Source organism: Panthera leo, chromosome B4, assembly GCF_018350215.1.
Source record: "Panthera leo isolate Ple1 chromosome B4, P.leo_Ple1_pat1.1, whole genome shotgun sequence".
Lineage (NCBI taxonomy): Eukaryota > Metazoa > Chordata > Mammalia > Carnivora > Felidae > Panthera > Panthera leo.
In genome coordinates, this window is record NC_056685.1 from 54,306,150 (window position 1) to 54,323,795 (window position 17,646).

The following is a 17,646-nucleotide window of genomic DNA, read 5'->3' on the forward strand; positions in this document are numbered from 1 at the left end:
GGCTGCAAGAAGGATGGAGGAGGGAAAATGACAGAGAGAAAGAGGCAAGTGTGGAGCAGGAGGAGGGAGCCAGGCCAGGGAAGGGATGTATATTTGCTTTATGATCCTCTTCCATTGCACCTGATCCCTGCTGAGCCCAGTCCCCTCTCAGGTGCTGCTGGGTGGTGGGTGTGCCCAGAAAGCTGAGAGGGTGAAGCTGCTGCCATCACTGCCCCAGGTTCCCTCCCAATGCCAACCTGGGGATCCCAGAGGCCCCTACATGGATGTGAAAACTGCCTCCTTTACCCTATATATATATTTGTGTGTGTGTGTGTGTGTGTGTGTGTGTGTGTGTGTCGCAATCAAAAGAGGCCTGAAGCTCAGCCCTAAATTTCTCAGAATAAGTGCAGCCTGGCACAACTGTAGAAATGGAGAGTTTGAGCCAATGAGAAGGAGAAACAGAGGCAGGAATGCAAGTCATGCTGACAAGCTCTGGAGTAAGTGCTGGGGAGAGACTAGTCATGGATCCCATGGAGAAAAGTGAGGAAAGTTTAAGGACTGGGACAATGTCTGTACTGAGAACTAAATAAGCACCATGCACAGTATAAGCAAAATAAGATATTCGAGACCGTCCATTAATGAGGAGTCAACAATGTAGACACTTCTGAGCAGTCACAATCAATGTCTTCAAGCAGCTCTGAACTAAAGGGCTCCCACAAACATACACATGAAATCCACAAAAGAAGAAACTCAGGCAGATAATAGAGACTTTGAGGCCAATGTACATGCTGAATCTAGGTTATAAGAGACAAGTGATGAACAACCATCCAACTGTGTGAAGATGCAAGACAGCATGGCAGGCTGGACTCTGCCTTTTTCCCCAGGCTTTCTTGGGGCTCTGCAAAGACTGGCTCCTCCATCTCCTCTCAGGGCCAGGGGAGACCCTAACAACATTAACTCAAGCAATCTAAACGGGAGTTGTTCTCCCAGTCACCATCCCTGACAGCCATATTTGAAGGTCCCAGGTACCAGATATCTGATTATAACTAGAGTCCAAGAAGGCTCTTTAGCAGCAGGAGGGAAGGTTGAGAGGGAAACTTCTGGAGAATCCTGCAGAGAAAAGACCAGGGAGCAAAATCTACCAGGTCCATTCCACCACATGGACACTTATAAGTTTAATAAAGTTCAAAATACCCAGGGTTTCCATTTAATTAAAGCCCGGAACTGGGTAATTATATTTCTTCTCCAAGTTCTACCATTTACCCCCCACCTCACCCATGGACACACATCTTCTATAGAACACATTGAACCAGAAACTGGACTTTAAAAACTTCCTCCACTATAGAAATGGTCTTAATTTCAGCAAAGAAATTTACAAGACAATTTGGAAAGTATTTCCTTAGACCTAGGGTTGGAAAATACTAGAACCAGAGAAATACATGTGTGCGCGCGCACACACACACACACACACACACACACACACACACAGTATCCAGTATAAGGAAAACCCTCTCTTGACTGGTATTCCTTTTTCTGTGGCATTTACCTCCAGATGATGTATCCCAATCAGGGAACAAAATATAGTCTCCCCAAACATTAGGAAATTAATTCCCTTCTAACCCTTAGTTCCTGGAGGGAGATGATTGTTCCCCCCCCCAGTCATGGAAAACACTCTGAAGAAGGATCACACAGCCTATAGGTAGGAACCACACATACAGATGCCTAGATTGCTGTTATATACCCCCAAGGCCTCCCTCTCCTGTTTTATCACAATCTTTCTGCTCCCTGTAGTGTCTATTCTTTGGACTCACACTGTGACTCAGCACAGAGGGAAGCAAAGCATCCCAAGGAAAGAGAACACAAGGCCCTTTATTCTGGGATGTGAGAAGAAAGACACACAAGACAAGAAATCCTGGCAGAGAAAAATGCATATAGACTGATAGAGTATGTCAGATTCTACCAGTACTGAGATACCTATGGAAAGGAGGATATAAATAGAGATTGAGAACACAAAGCAAGATCAGAGGAAAGGAAATGCCAGATTTTGAGGATGGGGGTGTGCAAAATACTAGGCAGACAAGAGGCTGCTGTGTACAGCAGGTGTGGAGAGAATACACTGAGAAGACATCAAAGATGAAGATGATGATGGTTTAAAATGCCTAATGAATTCAGATTTATAAATATAAATGTACACAGGTCTTTGGCATAAATTTATTTTTATCCTCAATAACAGGCTACAGAAGCAGGTATCAGAGCTGCTATTTTACAGATATGGAAACTAAGGCACAGAGAGGTTAAATAACTTGCCTCAAGTCACAGAACTGGTAAGGGAGGATCAAAGAATCAAATAACTGTACTGTGGTACCCCCTCCTGCAGGCTCTGCACTGGGAAGCACCCAGGATTGGGACCTGTTGTGTGAGGGAGAAGTTACTCCCCAGAGGGCAAAAGACCTGCCTCCTGGGGCCCTTCTCAACATGTTCTGCCCAGGAGAGCTTGACCAAGTTGAGGCCTCATCTTGGAAATGGGGAAGTCATGCTTTACCCTCTGAAGATGAAAGACAAAACCAGGTCATTTATTGAAGACTTTTAAGCTTTAAAACACAGAATTCAGTCCATGGAAGGGGTGGGTAAGGGGATAACCAGGATAAAGGTCTCAAAGACTTCAGTATTCCCATTACCCCTCCCCACCCCCAGTCCTGTCTCCCTCTCCCTCTTTCTGCCTCCTGACCCCCAGGAGCCTCTGTCCCCACTGTCTAGGCCCTGGCAACTGTCTCTCCCTACCATGGCTCACTAGCCCATGCAGTCCAGACTCAGCCATCCTCATTGTCTAAGAGGTCAGAGACATCAGCCTAGCTTCCCAGCCCAGAGCACTGGGCCTCTCTGTCTTGGCTCTCAGCCTCATCTTACTAGCTGCCCAGGGCCTCCCACAGGACAGGGCCCTGCTCCTCCATCTGGGTTTCAACTCAGTGTGCAGCACACTTAAAGGGTAGAGTGTGTGACTCACTGTATTTTTTTTCATGATCTGTACAATTTATGCACAAGACAGGGACCAAGCCTGGGACCCTGCATCCCCTAAAAATATAGGTATATCTACAAAATATAGGCAATTTATCTCCCCATAACAGGGGAAGACATTTAGGGAGCCTCTGAGATCAGTGTGTGTGAGGGGAGAGGGTTCATTAGTGTAGGGGCTGAAGAGACCACTGGTAGGGATGGGGGTTGCATAAGAGACTTAGAAATAGGTCAAGAAGATGGAGGAAAGGGTGAATTCAGGCCCTAGGAACCCAAGAGCCAAGTGTAGAGGACAGGACATAGAGCAACAGAATTAAGGCCACATAGAAGAGGACGAAGCTGTCAGACCAGAGAGGGCCAGACGGGTGGGGAGGAGCCCAGCCCTCTACCCACTTCACAGCCTCCAGGGTGGTCCACAGCCCCTGTGGGGACTATGGGGAACTAAGAAAGAAACCCAAGGGACATCATTTGAACCTAAACTGTACTGTGAGGTTTAGTGTCAGGAAAGCAGGCAGCTGGAGGGAATCCATCTTTAGTGGGGCAGTGCTTTCCTTTAGAGATCTCAGGGCCCCTGAAGGAGCCAAGATGGCACAACTGCATGGAAGTTTTTTTGTGTGTGTCTCACACCCATGAAATACAGCCAGATCAATAATAAACCATCCTGCACATCTGGAAAACCAATGTGATGATAAACTCAACAATCTGCACAACCTGAACCACAGAACTCAGCAGGTATGTGATACAGAAAGGTGAACTGGGGGAGAGAGAAACCACAGAGGGCAGAGTGCTGTTTTTTGTGGAGAGAGGATGGAGATGGAGGAGAGTATGGGAAAAGCACCCCCCCCCCCCGAAAGCAGCTGGAGAGAAAGTGGAAAAGTGGAAATAGCTGCAGGGATTGAACTAAAAATGGATAAAAGAGAAAGGAGAAAGTTTAAATTCCATTAAGACTCTATAAACAGGTGAGCACAGAGTCTGAAACACCACATCTCATTACCTGGTGTGCTCTGGCGGGAAATGGTGTATCCCCAGGAGCAGAAAGTGAGGTCCGAGGGGTCCTTGGGTCACACAGGGAGAGGTGGTGGCTCCTCTGCTGGGAGGACATTTGGTAGAGGCTGGGTAGCTACCCCACAGGCAAAGGTGACAGCAAACTCCAGAGAACAACCACATCAGCTGGTGCTGGAACAAGGACATTAAGGGGGAAGCCTGGTGACAGATGTGTCTTGTGATTTTCCATAATCCCTGAAATGTTGCTGCTACATGATCATGTAAACTTTTTCTGGAGTGGCTGGCACCAGCCACAGTCTCGGGATTGGCAGCAACATGGGCCTGTGAAAGTTCCTAGGTGCAGCCAGCACTTGGCCATTGTTCTGTGAGACACTCCTACAGAGGGGCAGAACGGGTCAAAGCCACAGTCCCTCAGAAGTAAGGGGGCGGGAAAAACAGCTGCTTCTGAGGAAAAAACTCAGGAGGGAGGTGCTGCCTGGGAGCCTGACTGCTTGGTCATGGACAGTGTAAAAGTGGGGAGTGGACAAAAGCCAGAGACAAAGGATGGGTATCCGATTGCTGATTGGGAGAACAGAGTTCTGATACTAGAGAATGGGTAGCTGGGTGACTCCATTTTCACCCCTCTCGTGCATGCCATGTGCACCTACAAGCACCACAACAATCCACCCCAATAAGCTAAGCAGCACCATCTCTTGGAGAATGGAGCCAATTACACTAAGACCTGCACAATGGGGTCAACCTCACACTTCAGAAACACCATAAGTCTCTCCATCTGCTTCATTTATGGACTATAAAGTGCTTCATAGTTTGACGTCTAGGGAACAACGATGCAATACAATCGTATTTCAGTCTGTTCAGTGGTCCTTCTATTCATTTTTGTTCTTTTCTTTTTCTTGAATACAGAAATAGAAAAAAATATTTTTATTTTCAGTTTTTATTAAAAATATTTCTTAATTTTTACTGTTTTTGTCAATTTTTCAAATTCTATTTTACTTCCATCATTCCATATTATTCTACTTCATTGTATTCATTTATTTTTCAAATTTTCATTTTCCTTTTTTCCCCCTTTTGTTCTCTAATCTATCAAGCTCCTTTCAACGCCCAGACCAAAACACATCTAGGATCTACCATCATTTATTTGATTTGTGTGTGTGTGTGTGTGTGTGTGTGTGTGTGTGTTGTTTTTAAGTTTTTAATTTTAATTGGTTTTACCTCATTGATTCCTTTTCTCCCTTCAAAATGATGAAACAAAGGAATTTACCCCAAAAGAAAGAGCAGGAAGAAACAACAGCCAAGGACTTAACCAACACAGATGCAAGCAAGATGTCTGAACCAGAATTTAGAACCATGATAATAAGAATACTAGCTGAGGTCAAAAATAGATTAGAATCCCTTTTTGTGTAGATTTAAAAAAGTAAATCTATTCATGATGAAATAAAAAATGCTATAACTGAGCTACAATCTCGAATGGATGTCATGGCAGCAAAGATGGAAGAGATACTGCAGCAAATCAGCAATATACAGGACAAATTTATGGAGAATTATGAAGCAGAGAAAAATAGGGAGATTAAGGCAAAAGAGCATAATTTAAGAATTAGAGAAATCAGTGACTCATTAAAAAGGAACAACATCAGAATCATAGGGGTCCCAGCAGAGGAAGAGAGAGAAATAGGGGTAGAAGGGTTATGTGAGCAAATCAAAATGGAAAACTTTCATAACCCGGGAAAGACACAGATATTGAAATCCAGGAAGCAAAGAGGACTCCAATTAGACCAACAAAACCCAACCATCAACAAGGCACATCATAGCCAAATTCACAAAATACTCAGGCAAGGAAAGAATCATGAGAGCAGCAAGGGAAAAAAATCTTTAAACTACAAGGGAAGACAGATGAGATTTGCAGCAGACCTAGCTACAGAAACATGGCAGGCCAGAAATGAGTGGCAGGATATATTCAATGTGCTGAATCAGAAAAATATGCAGCCAAGAATTCTTTATCCAGCAAGGCTGTCATTAAAAACAGAAGGAGAGATTAAAATTTCCCACACAAACAAAAATTAAAGGAGTTTGCGACCACTAAACCATCCCTTCAAAAAAAATTTAAGGGGGACTCTCTGAGGGTAGAAAAGATGAAAATACATACATACATACATACATACATACATACATACATACCAAAAGCAACAAAGACTAGAAAAAACCAGAGAACACAACCAGACATTCCAACTCAACAAGCAACATAATGGCAATAAATTCATATTTTTCAGTACTCACTGTAAATGTCAATGGACTAAATGCTCCAATCAAAAGACATAGGGAAACAGAATGGTAAGAAAATAAGATCCATCTATATGCTGTTTATACCCACTTCAGACCTAAAGACACCTTCAGATTGAAAGTAAGGGGATGGTGAACCATCTAGCATGCTTAATGGTCAACAAAAGAAAGCTGGAGTGGCCATACATATATCAGACAATCCAGACTTTAAAATAAAGACTGTATCAAGAGATGTGGAAGGGCATTATATCATAATTAAAGGGTCTATCCACCAAGAATACCTAACAATTGTAAACATTTATGCTCCAAATGTGATGGCACCCAAACATATAAATCAATTAATCACACACATAAAGAAACTTATCGACAGTAATATTATAAAAGTAGAGGACTTCAACACCTCAATTACAACAATGGACAGATCAGCTAAACAGAAAATCAACAAGGAAACAGTGGCTTTTAATGACACACTGGACCAAATGGACTTAACAGACATATTCAGAACATTTCATCCAAAAGCAGAGGAATACATATTCTTCTCCAGTGCACATGGAACATTCTCCAGAATAGATCACATACTGGGAAATAAATCAGGCCTCAGGAAGTACAAAAAGTCAAGATAATACCCTGCATATTTTCAGACCACAATGCTATGAAACTCAAAATCAACTACAAGAAAAAATTTGGAAAGATAACAAATACTTGGAGACTAAAAAACATCCTACTAAAGAATGAATGGGGTAACCGAGAAGTTAAAGAGGAAATGAAAAAGGACATGGAATCCAATGAAAATGATAATACCACATTCCAAAACCTCTGGGACACAGCAAGGGCGGTCATAAGAGGGAAGTATATAGCAATCCAGACCTTCCAAAACAAGGAAGAAAGGTCTCAGATACACAACCTAACCTTACACGTTAAGGAGCTGGAAAAAGAACAGCAAATAATACCCAAAACCAGCAGAAGACAGGAAATAATAAAGAGTAGAGCAGAAATCAATGCTATCGAAACAAATAAACAACAACAACAAAAAGTAGAACAGATCAATGAAACCAGAACCTGGTTCTGTGAAAGAGTTAACAAAATTGATAAACCTCTAGCCAGTTTGATCAAAAAGTAAAAGGAAAGGACACAAATGATTAAAATCAAGAATGAAAGAGGAGAGTTCACTACCAACACAGCAGAAATACAAACAATAATAAGAGAATACTATGAGAAATTATATGCCAGTAAAATGGGGAATCTGGAAGAAATGGACAACTTCCTAGAAACATATACACTACCAAAACTGAAACAGGAAGAAAGAAAATTTGAGCAGACCCATAACCAGTAAAGAAATCGATTAGTAATCAAAAACCTGCCAAAAAACAAGAGTCCGGGGACAGATGGCTTTCCAGGGGAATTCTACCCAACATTTAAGGAAGAGTTAATACCTATTCTCCTGAAGCTGTTCCAAAAAATAGAAATGGAAGAAAAACTTCCAAACTCTTTCTATGAAGTCAGCATTACCTTAATTCCAAAACCAGACAAAGACTCCACTTAAAAGGAGAACTATAGACCTGGACCACTTTCTTACACCATACACAAAAATAAACTCAAAATTGATGAAAGACCTAAACGTAAGACAGAAAGCCATCAAACCCTTGAGGAGAAAGCAGGCAAAAACTTCTTTGACCTTGGCCACAGAAACTTCTTACTCAACATGTCTCTGGAGGCAAGAGAAACAAAAGCAAAAATTAACTATTGGGACCTCATCAAAATCAAAATCTTCTGCACAGCGAAGGAAACAATCAGCAAAACTAAAAGGCAACTGATGGGATAGGAGAAGATATTTTCAAATGACATATCAGATAAAGGGTTAGTATCCAAAATCTATACAGAACTTACCAAACTTAACACCCAAAAAACAAATAATCCAGTGAAGAAATGGGCAAAAGATATGTGTAGACACTTCTTCAAAGAAGGCATCCAGATGGCCAACCGACACATGAAAAAAATGCTCAACATCACTCATCATCAAAGATGAATGGGAAAGACAAATCAAAACCACAATGAGATACCACCTCACACCTGTCAGAATGGCTAATGTTAACAACTCAGGCAACAACAGATGTTGGCGAGGATACAGAGAAAGAGGATCTCTTTTTCATTGTTGGTGGGAATGCAAGCTGGTGCAGCCACTCTGGAAAACAGTATGGAGGTTCCTCAAAAAAAAAAATAAAAATAGAACTACCTCACCGGGGCGCCTGGGTGGCGCAGTCGGTTAAGCGTCCGACTTCAGCCAGGTCACGATCTCGCGGTCCGTGAGTTCGAGCCCCGCGTCGGGCTCTGGGCTGATGGCTCGGAGCCTGGAGCCTGTTTCCGATTCTGTGTCTCCCTCTCTCTCTGCCCCTCCCCGGTTCATGCTCTGTCTCTCTCTGTCCCAAAAATAAATAAAAAAACGTTGAAAAAAAAAATTAAAAAAAAAAAAAATAGAACTACCTCATGACCCAGCAATTGCACTACTAGGTATTTATCCAAGGGATCCAGGTATGCTGTTTTGAAGGGGCACATGCACCCCAATGTTTATGGCAGCACTATCGACAATAGCCAAAGTATGGAAAGAGTCCAAATGTCCATCAATGGATAAATGGATAAAGAATATGTGATATATATATATATATATATATATATATATATATATATATATACATATATATATATATATAGTGTGTGTGTGTGTGTGTGTGTGTATATATATATATATGGTATATATATATAATGGAGTATTACTTAGCAATCAAAAAGAATGAAATATTGCCATTTGCAACTACGTGGATAGAACTTGAAGTTATTATGCTAAGCAGAATTAGTCAGAGAAAGACAAATATCATATGACTTCACTCATATGAGGACTTTAAGACACAGAACAGATGAACATAAGGGAAGGATAGCAAAAATAATATAAAAACAGGGAGGGGGACAAAACATAAGAGACTCTTAGATATGGAGAATAAACAGAGGGTTACTGGAGAGGTTGTGGGAGGGGGGATGGGCTAACTGGTTAAGGAGCATTAAGACATCCACTCCTGAAATCATTGTTGCACTATATGCTAACTAAATGGGATGTAAATTTAAAAAATAATAATAAATTAAAAAAATAAATAAATATAGGCTTTAAAGAATTCATTAAAAAAAAAAAGAAATACCAGGGGCCGTGTGTGTGTGTGTGTGTGTGTGTGTGTACCTGATATGCAGGGAGTGGAGAGGAAGATGTGAGTCTGAGGCTTCAGAAGTCCAGGTTCTGTCTGGAGGTAAGACTATTGGGGGAGATGTACTCCCAGATCCCCTGCAGCCCCAGCAGACAAAGCCCGTGACTGCAGGGACAGAGGGTGGCCAGCACTACCACCACAGGTAAATGCAGGCTGGATTTTGGGCAGCCTCCATCCTCCCTGGGATTGACTTTGCTTGGTCCAGTCCACAATTCACATGGCTTCCTGTGTTCTGGGTTCAGTCCAGTACCCACCCTCCCTTCTTGTCCACACTCATGGACATTTCCTGTGTTCAGAACTTAGAGCACTTGTTAGGCTGAACCATACGAAATTCCTGATATTTAGTTGGATTTGGTTTATACTGTCTATTAATTTTTCTTTTCTCTCTTCTTAATATCTTTTTGACTCCAGGCTAAGGCGACAGGGGAGCAGACTGAGGAAGGACAAATAACAAAAGCTAATGTTTATTGAGTGCCTACTATGTGCCAAGTATGTTGCATCCTGACCACAGCGCTAATTCTCCCTACAGTCCCAGGAATTATTTCCTGTTGCCCCTGCAATTATTTCCCACCTTTTACAGGTGAGTGAGTCCAGGTGAAGAGGCTCCATGGGAGGAACAGGGCTAGGAGTCCAGCTCAGCCCAGGACCTCCTGCTTTACCACAGCCCCCCACCAACCAGGGGAGTCCTGGCAGAGACTGGGAGTCAGAAGGTAATGCAGGCAGCTACACAACAGGAAAGGGGAGGAGGAAACAGACCAAAATGGAAGTCTGGAGGGGGCAGAAGAGCCCCCATGGAAGGAGAGGGGGCAAAGCCCAGAGATCACACCTGAAACCAACATGAAAAAGGGCAATCTAAGGAAGAACCTGGGCAGGGACACACCCAAGCCTCTGACCAGAATTGTAGGTAGTGGCAACCATGGGCAGAATGCAGTAGGGTGGACAAAGGACCTGTGGGGGGAGGCCAAGGCAGGTGTAGACACAGCAGAAGGGTGGTCACAGAAGGAACTCTGCTATAGAGTCTAGGGCACTAGGTAGAGAGTGACAGTGGAGGCATGGGTGACAAAGATAAAGTCCATGCAAAAGGATGAAAAGCAAGAGCGGGGAGCAGAGTCCCTGTGGGAGGGATGTGGGACTGAGACACAGGGTTAGAGACAGTGCTCAGAGAGGGGGAACAGAAGTCAGCCTCAAAGAGCACTGGGGAAGGTGAGGATGTGGGAAGGCTTGAAGGTGAGGGTGGGCGTGCGCGCACGCACACACACACACACACACACACACACACACACCCTTCCAAGAAAAGAGCAATTGGCTCCTAAATCCCAGTGAGCATCCCCAGCCCCATATCCCCAAACTCTGGGAGGCTTTTGGAGGTGATGAAAGGCAGGGTCACTGTGCTTGGTGGAGGGTGGGGAGAGGGACATCATGAATGTGTGTATGTCCTTCTGTGCCTGGCAGGCCTGTGGGTACCTGAGAGTGTGTGTGCATGTGAGTGCACCTGCTCCAAGGAGCAGCCTGTGCCTGCAGGACTCTTTGTCTGCCTGTTGGCCACCTGGGTCTTCTTGAGCCCCCTCTCCCCCCAGGGGGGCTCTGTACCTGGTGTACAATTTTCTGGTCTTTCTGGACATAGCTGTTTCCCATTTTGTTGTTTGCCTTGTCAGGACCTCAGCAGGGATGGATGGAGCCAGTGGAAGGAAAGAGACAGAAGGTGATGCTTGGGCAGCCAGGGCTCCCCCATCTCCTGCAGACACATGCACACACACAGACACATACACAACATACCCCCATGCACACATGCTTCCCTCCACTGCGTGCAGCCAGATAAAATACACAAGATGCACCTGACATACCATTCACATGTTACCATAAGGAGACACACAAACGAACAAAGGCGCTCAGACATACTGACATACCAAACACCCACACAGATGGAAAGACAGGCACCTGGGACACAAAGCCACTTGGCACAAAGTGACCTGATGTATATCTTGCCCCCACCCCCCAACACACACACACACACACACACACACACACACACACACAGAAGACATACAAACTTGGGTACTCCTCCATGCCATTGTGCCAATACACATCTTAGGGCACCCTCCAGGGCGTCCCAACACCTCTCCCAGCAAATTCAGAACCTCTAGCCTAGCCATAAGATCTGCGCCTCTCCACTCCCTTTCATGCTGGTTCCCAATCCAAGTTATTCCAGACCACCAATACAATCTTCTACTTGCCTTATGGTTTGCTCATCCTGCTTCAGAATCAACAGAGAGAAGTTCTCTTCCTCTTTTCCCCCTCTGTCCAATGTCCTGTTAGGTTTATCCTTCTATACCTCACTCTAGAGTCCCCTCCTCCAGGCAGCCTTCCCTGATGAACTAACTGGCCTTGATTCTGAATTTGCCTTTGTCCTTTGCATTTGTTGGTCTGTGCTGACTGTCATTAGGTAACTTTGCATATCAGTTGGCAGGGAGGGAACTGTAAGCTCCCAAAGGGCAGGACCACTAGACCCAGTATTTCAGGCAAATGCAGTTCTCACCCTCCAGTACCAGGCTGGGAATGTTCCCGGAAGCATTTCACAAATGGACAGGAACATTAATCTGGGCCCCAGCAGCCACCAAGAAATGTCTCCCTCTGTCACATGCTGCAAGCATCTCCTTCACAATGACCTTTCAGAGCCATTTTGGGGGAGGGCACATCCTCCACTCTGTCTTCTCACATTCACCTGGTTTTTAACTAGAAATATGGCTTCCCAGATGGGTCCTCACCTTATTCTCCAGCCTTGGAGAAAACTTGGCAATTCTGAAAAATCAGATCCACCCCAAGGACAAACATGTGTCTCTGGTGAGGATGCTCAGGGCTGTGCTGCAGGCTGTGAAGGCGATTCCCACAGAGGATGCCAGGTGACCAGGCACCTGCAGCAGCAGTTGTAAGTGCTCCCATGAAGAAGATGCTTGTGTGGAATAGGTTCACTGTACTTAAAACATGAGAGAAGATCACCCTAAAAAGCCCTCACTGACCACCTCCCCACAACCCACAGGGTTGTTTCATCCAAACCCAGCCTCTCTGGGGAGACAGGTTCCCTGCTTGCTCCCCCTTTCCCCTCATCTGCTTCTCAACAGCCTCTCTCTCCCTGCCCCTCTCTCCCTCATGCAGTGAGAGGCTCCCTCCCTTTCCCTGTGTCTCTGTACACCAGCCTCCATCACATTCCTTCTCCTGATCTGTCTCCCCTCTGTCTTCTGCCCATTTCTCTACTCCCTGTTCCACTCTCAGTTTCTCTGCCTCTGATCTCAGTCAGGGCTCTGCCAATTCTTCTCCATCTCAGTCTTTCTCTAACACACATCTTGTTTATGTTCTCCCCCCTTTCCCTCTACTGCCCAGAGTAGTTCTGCAGAGGGAGGGGAGTGGGGTCTCCTTCAGCACCACAGGACTAGGTCATATTGTATGGATCTCTAAATTGTTGTGTTCCTCACACACACACACACACACACACACACACACACACACACCAGCAGCAGCAGCAGAGACCTTGACTCAGAGTCTGTATCCCACTCTCTTCAACCTCTACCTTCCCTTTCTCACTGCCTCCCCCTCTGGCCCCCACCTCCTTTCCCTTCTCTGTCTCCCTCTCCCTCCCTCTCTGTGCACTTCTCTATCGCCTCAGCCCTGGCCCCATGTACATGGATCTGTCTTTGGATCTGGGTTCATGGCTTTCCCACCTCCTGAACCTGGGCCTGCTCATTTATCTGTGACCATGTGTATTTCCACTATCTCTGGCCTCTGGGTGTCTCTCTGTGTCTGCCTTGGATCTTTCAATCTGTTCCCTGGATGTTCCTCTCTTCCCTCTCTCCTGTCTCTGAGTTTATCTCCTTATCTCTCTATTCCACTTTGGACTGTCTACCTCTCTTGACTCTGTGTCTTGGTCTCTTGGACTTTCCAGGGTGCCCAGACTGTCTCTGCCTTCTTTGTCCCACTCTGTCAGTCTTGCCTTGAATTTATTGGGCCTTGCTGTCCCTCTCCCTGTCCCTGTGTCTGTCTGCCCTCTCCTCTGCCTCCCAGTGCTGCCCTGCAGCATCTAGGGTGAGCTATTCAGAGGGAGCAGAGGGGGCTGTGCAAGCAGCCCTTCATGTGAAAGATGAAAAGCTGGAAAATTAGGATGCAGCACAGGCTCTGACTACAGCCCTCTGCTCCTCATCAAATATTCTCCAGGACTTGAGATTCGCCTCACCTCCCTTCCAGTTGGCCCTCACCCTCCCCAGTGTATCCACTATAAGCCACTGGAAATTCTGGGAGGGCACTTAAGGTCCCCGTAGGCCAGGTATCTATGAGTCTGGAACATTCTGTGAGAAGAGGAATGAGGAGAGGCAGGAGGCCCATTGCAAATGCTTTGCCTAGGGGGGGAGGGTGTGTGTAGAACAGGAAGACTGAGAGCTTTGCCTCTGCATCCCAGGTGAGAACTGCCCAGCTGCTCCTTGCACCCCTCAGACAGGAACATGTGGGGCAACGAGTGCAGGAAGGAGATGTGGATGGTCTTCAAATAAGGGAAGGGGAAGAGAAAATGTGTGTCCCTCTAAAATCCCCTATGACACCTGTAACTCTTCCTTGTACATAAGAATACTCAATAAACTCCTTGGATCATATTTTACCAGATTTCCCAAAATAAGTGCCTAAATCAATGGAACTCAATCCCTTTCAGTATTCCTTCCCACCCCCACCCCCACTCACTCACCCCCAGCAAGTCAGTATCTGTCCCCAGGACAGTTTTCCCTGCCAAGCCTTCCAAGCACCCCAGTGATCATGGGATCCCAGCGACAATCCCAGTCATTCCAACCCCTCTTTCTCCATCACTTACTTATGTCCCTCCCTCCTCCTCACCCCCTTACCCACCCAATGCAACTTTGCTCCCTGGATGTCTCCCCAAAGACAGGCAGTCACTAATGAGCACTAAGCACTAGAAAGGGAGGGTCAAGGGCAGACTGGTTGGTGGGAGGGGACTCCAGAGCTAGCAGATAAGGAGTCCCATCAGCATCTGTCAAATATGTTATCTCCCTCCAGCATCCCTATCTCTTGCCTCCTGGCTCCTGCCAATCCATCTCCCTGCTGAGACTGAGGGACTGGGCTTAGGTGAAAATTCTCAGAGGCCTAGACACATAATTCCTGGTCTGCTCCAGACCCATTTTCTCCAGAAATGTCACTAGACCATATTGTCTTTCTTTGAAAATTCCCAATGACCCTGGGGAGCTAAGGTTATAGATGGAACCCAGGGAGGAAGAGAAATTGCTCTCTGCTCAATATCTTGATCTCAGCTCCTTGTCTCTACCACATATCCCCAAAAGCCAAAGTTAAAAATCAGGCAATAGTAAAGAGGGTGAAATCTCAGGAAGACTTTCCCAGCCTTTAAGAGGTTGTGAATGCCTCCAGAAACCAGAGGACATGAGGGGGAAAGCCACTCTTGGAGGACTAAAGATCACTTCTCCTGATTCATATGTAATTTCCACCAGGTGGCAAGGAACAGGGCCTTGAGCACTTGAGGGGAATCTTCTCAGCAGGACCTGCGAAGGGCTTGATGGCCACAAGAGGGCAGCATAGAACAGCTCTCCAAGCAGAGCCAGCCCTGGGCCCTGGGTCCTGAGATAGGGCAGGGCTGCCCAGGCTGGGTAATCCTTGGTACCAGCAAATTCTCATGATGTTCTAATTCAGAAAACCCTCCTTCAGCATTTACCACTGGCATGCTTTATTACCTTTGGCTCCTAAAATGCCATCACCCACTCCAGTCCGCTTTATTTTATTGGTCCCCAGTATTTGGGCTGATGGCAAACAGAATGGCTTTTCCTTTATGGTTATACAGCAGGTGACATGCCAGCTCACACAAGTGATGCTTCACAAGGTCCCAGCTGATAACTAGAAACTTAATTGGAACTATGTTTTCTTGATTCCTAATCCAGGGGTCTTCCAATTGGTGCTGCTACTCCTAAAAAAGCATACTTCATAGATACCAAGGGAAAGCCAGCTCACAGCACTTGGTTTAAAAAACTCACATCAAGGGAGGACCCAAGATGGCAGAACAGCATGGAAGTTTTCTGCGTATCTCGTGTCCATGAAATACAGCCAGACCAACACTAAACCATCCTACACACCTAGAAAAGTGATTGGAGGATTAACACAACAATCTGCACAACCTGAACCACAGAATTCAGCAGGTACATGGCGCAGAGAGGTGAATTTGGGGAGCAAGAAGCCACTGACGGTAGGGAATGGCTTTTGCAGGCGGAGAGAGGACAGAGACTGGGTGGGGGGAGAATATGGGAAAAGCACCCCTCCCCAAAAGCAGCTGGAGAGAAAGTGGAAAATTGGAAACAGACGCAGGGACTAAATTAAAAAGGGAGAAAGGAGAAAGGAGAGGGTTTAAATTCCATTAAGAGTGTAAACAAGGGGAGAGCAAAGGCTGCAACTCCACAGCTCGATACCTGGTGGTGCTCTGGTGGGAAAGGCAAATCCCCAGGAACAGAGTGGGGTCCGGGAGGTTCTCAGGTCACATGGGGAAAAGCGGTTCCACTGCTGGAAGGACGTTTGGTAGACTGTTGAAGCCACCTGGTCCCAGCAGACCCCAGAAGGAGGCGACATACGCTGGTGTTGGAACAAGGTCGTTAACAGTGAAACCTGGTGCCAGATGTGTGTTGTGATTTCCCATAATCCCTGAAATGCTACTGCTACACTATCTCGCAAACTTTTCTGAGTGGGCTAGTACCTGGCCACAGTCTCGGGGCACCAGCAGGGTCCAGCAAGCGTTTCTGGGTGCAGCTGACATTCGGCCATTGCTCATTGGGCCATTGCTTGGTGAGACCCTCCCACAGAGGGGCGGAACGGGTCAAGGCCGCAGTCCTTCAGAAGTCAGGGGCTGGGGGAATACAGCCGCATCTGAGGTAAAACTCGGGAGAGAGGTACTGCCTGGGCCCTGGTTACGGAGAGTGAAAAAGTGGGGGAGTGGATGAAAGCTGAAGACAGGACGGATGCGCGATTGCTGATCTGGGAGAACAGACTGGATTGCTGGGTGGCACCATTTCCCACCCCCCCGCCCCCATGCATGCGCATACACACCTACAAGCACTGCAACAATCCACCCCAGTAGGCTAGCAGTGCCATCTAGTGGAGAGCAGAGCTGTTACACTGAGCCCCGCCCAACTGGGCCAACTTCGCTGTTAAAGAACACAAGTCTCACTGCCAGCTTAGCTTATGGATTTTAAAGCACTACATAGACTGACTTCTGGGGAAACGAAATTTCAGTCCTACTTCAATCTGTTAGCAGGTTCATCTATTCAATTTTCTTTCATTCTTTCTTTTTTCTTTTTCTCTTTCACACTTCTTTTTCTTGAATACAGAAAGAGAAAAATTCATATTTATTTTCTATGTTTAATAAAAACATTTTTGTTTAATTTTTATTACTATATTTTTTACTCTTGTGCAATTTTTTTCAAATTCTATTTTACTTGCATCATTTTATTTTAGTCTACTTCAATGTATTCACCTTTTCAACTTTTCAAACAATTTCCTTTTTTTATTTTTTCTTTGTTGTTTTTTCTCTTTTTCTTGAATGCAGAAAGAGGAAAACTTCATTTTTACTTTCAATTTCTATTAAAATATTTTACTTAATTTTTACTATATTTTTTGCATTTATGTAATTTTTTTCAAATTCTATTTTACTTCCATCATTCTATTTTAGTCTACTACAGTGTATTCACTTTTTCAAATTTTCAAATGATTTTCTCTTTTTTCTTTCTTTTTTTTTATATTTTTTCTTTTTCATTTCTTTTTTCTTACATACATAAAAACAAAAATTCATATTTATTTTTAATTTTTATTAAAAATATTATTCTTTAATATTTTTCTACTATATTCTTTAATTTTGTGTATATTTTTTCAAATTCTACTTTACCCCCCTCATCTCATTTTAGTCTACTTCAGTTTATTCATTTTTTCAAATTCTCAAACGATTTCCTTTTTTTTCTACCCCCCCTTTTTTTTCCCTCTAATCTGTCAAACCACTTTCAACACACAGACCATAACACACCTAGGATCGAACATCACCTATTCGATTTTCTGTGTGTGTGAGATTTTAATTTTTAAT

General features: G+C 44.8%; 2 protein-coding genes across 3 annotated transcripts in view; both read right to left on the bottom strand.

Moving 5' to 3' along the window:
* LOC122224315 (cationic amino acid transporter 3-like) overlaps positions 1–4,067 on the bottom strand; it is a 28,665-nt gene extending 24,598 nt beyond the window's left edge. The window contains exon 1 of one of the 2 annotated variants that reach the window (XM_042945981.1): positions 3,986–4,067. The gene's annotated coding sequence lies outside the window, so the exon portion shown is untranslated. The remainder of the gene's footprint in view (positions 1–3,985) is intronic. The other variant, XM_042945980.1, reaches the window with a different exon arrangement.
* The window catches only part of LOC122224314 (cationic amino acid transporter 3-like), a 435,603-nt gene that overhangs the window by 63,789 nt on the left and 354,168 nt on the right, over positions 1–17,646 (bottom strand). The window lies entirely within an intron of this gene.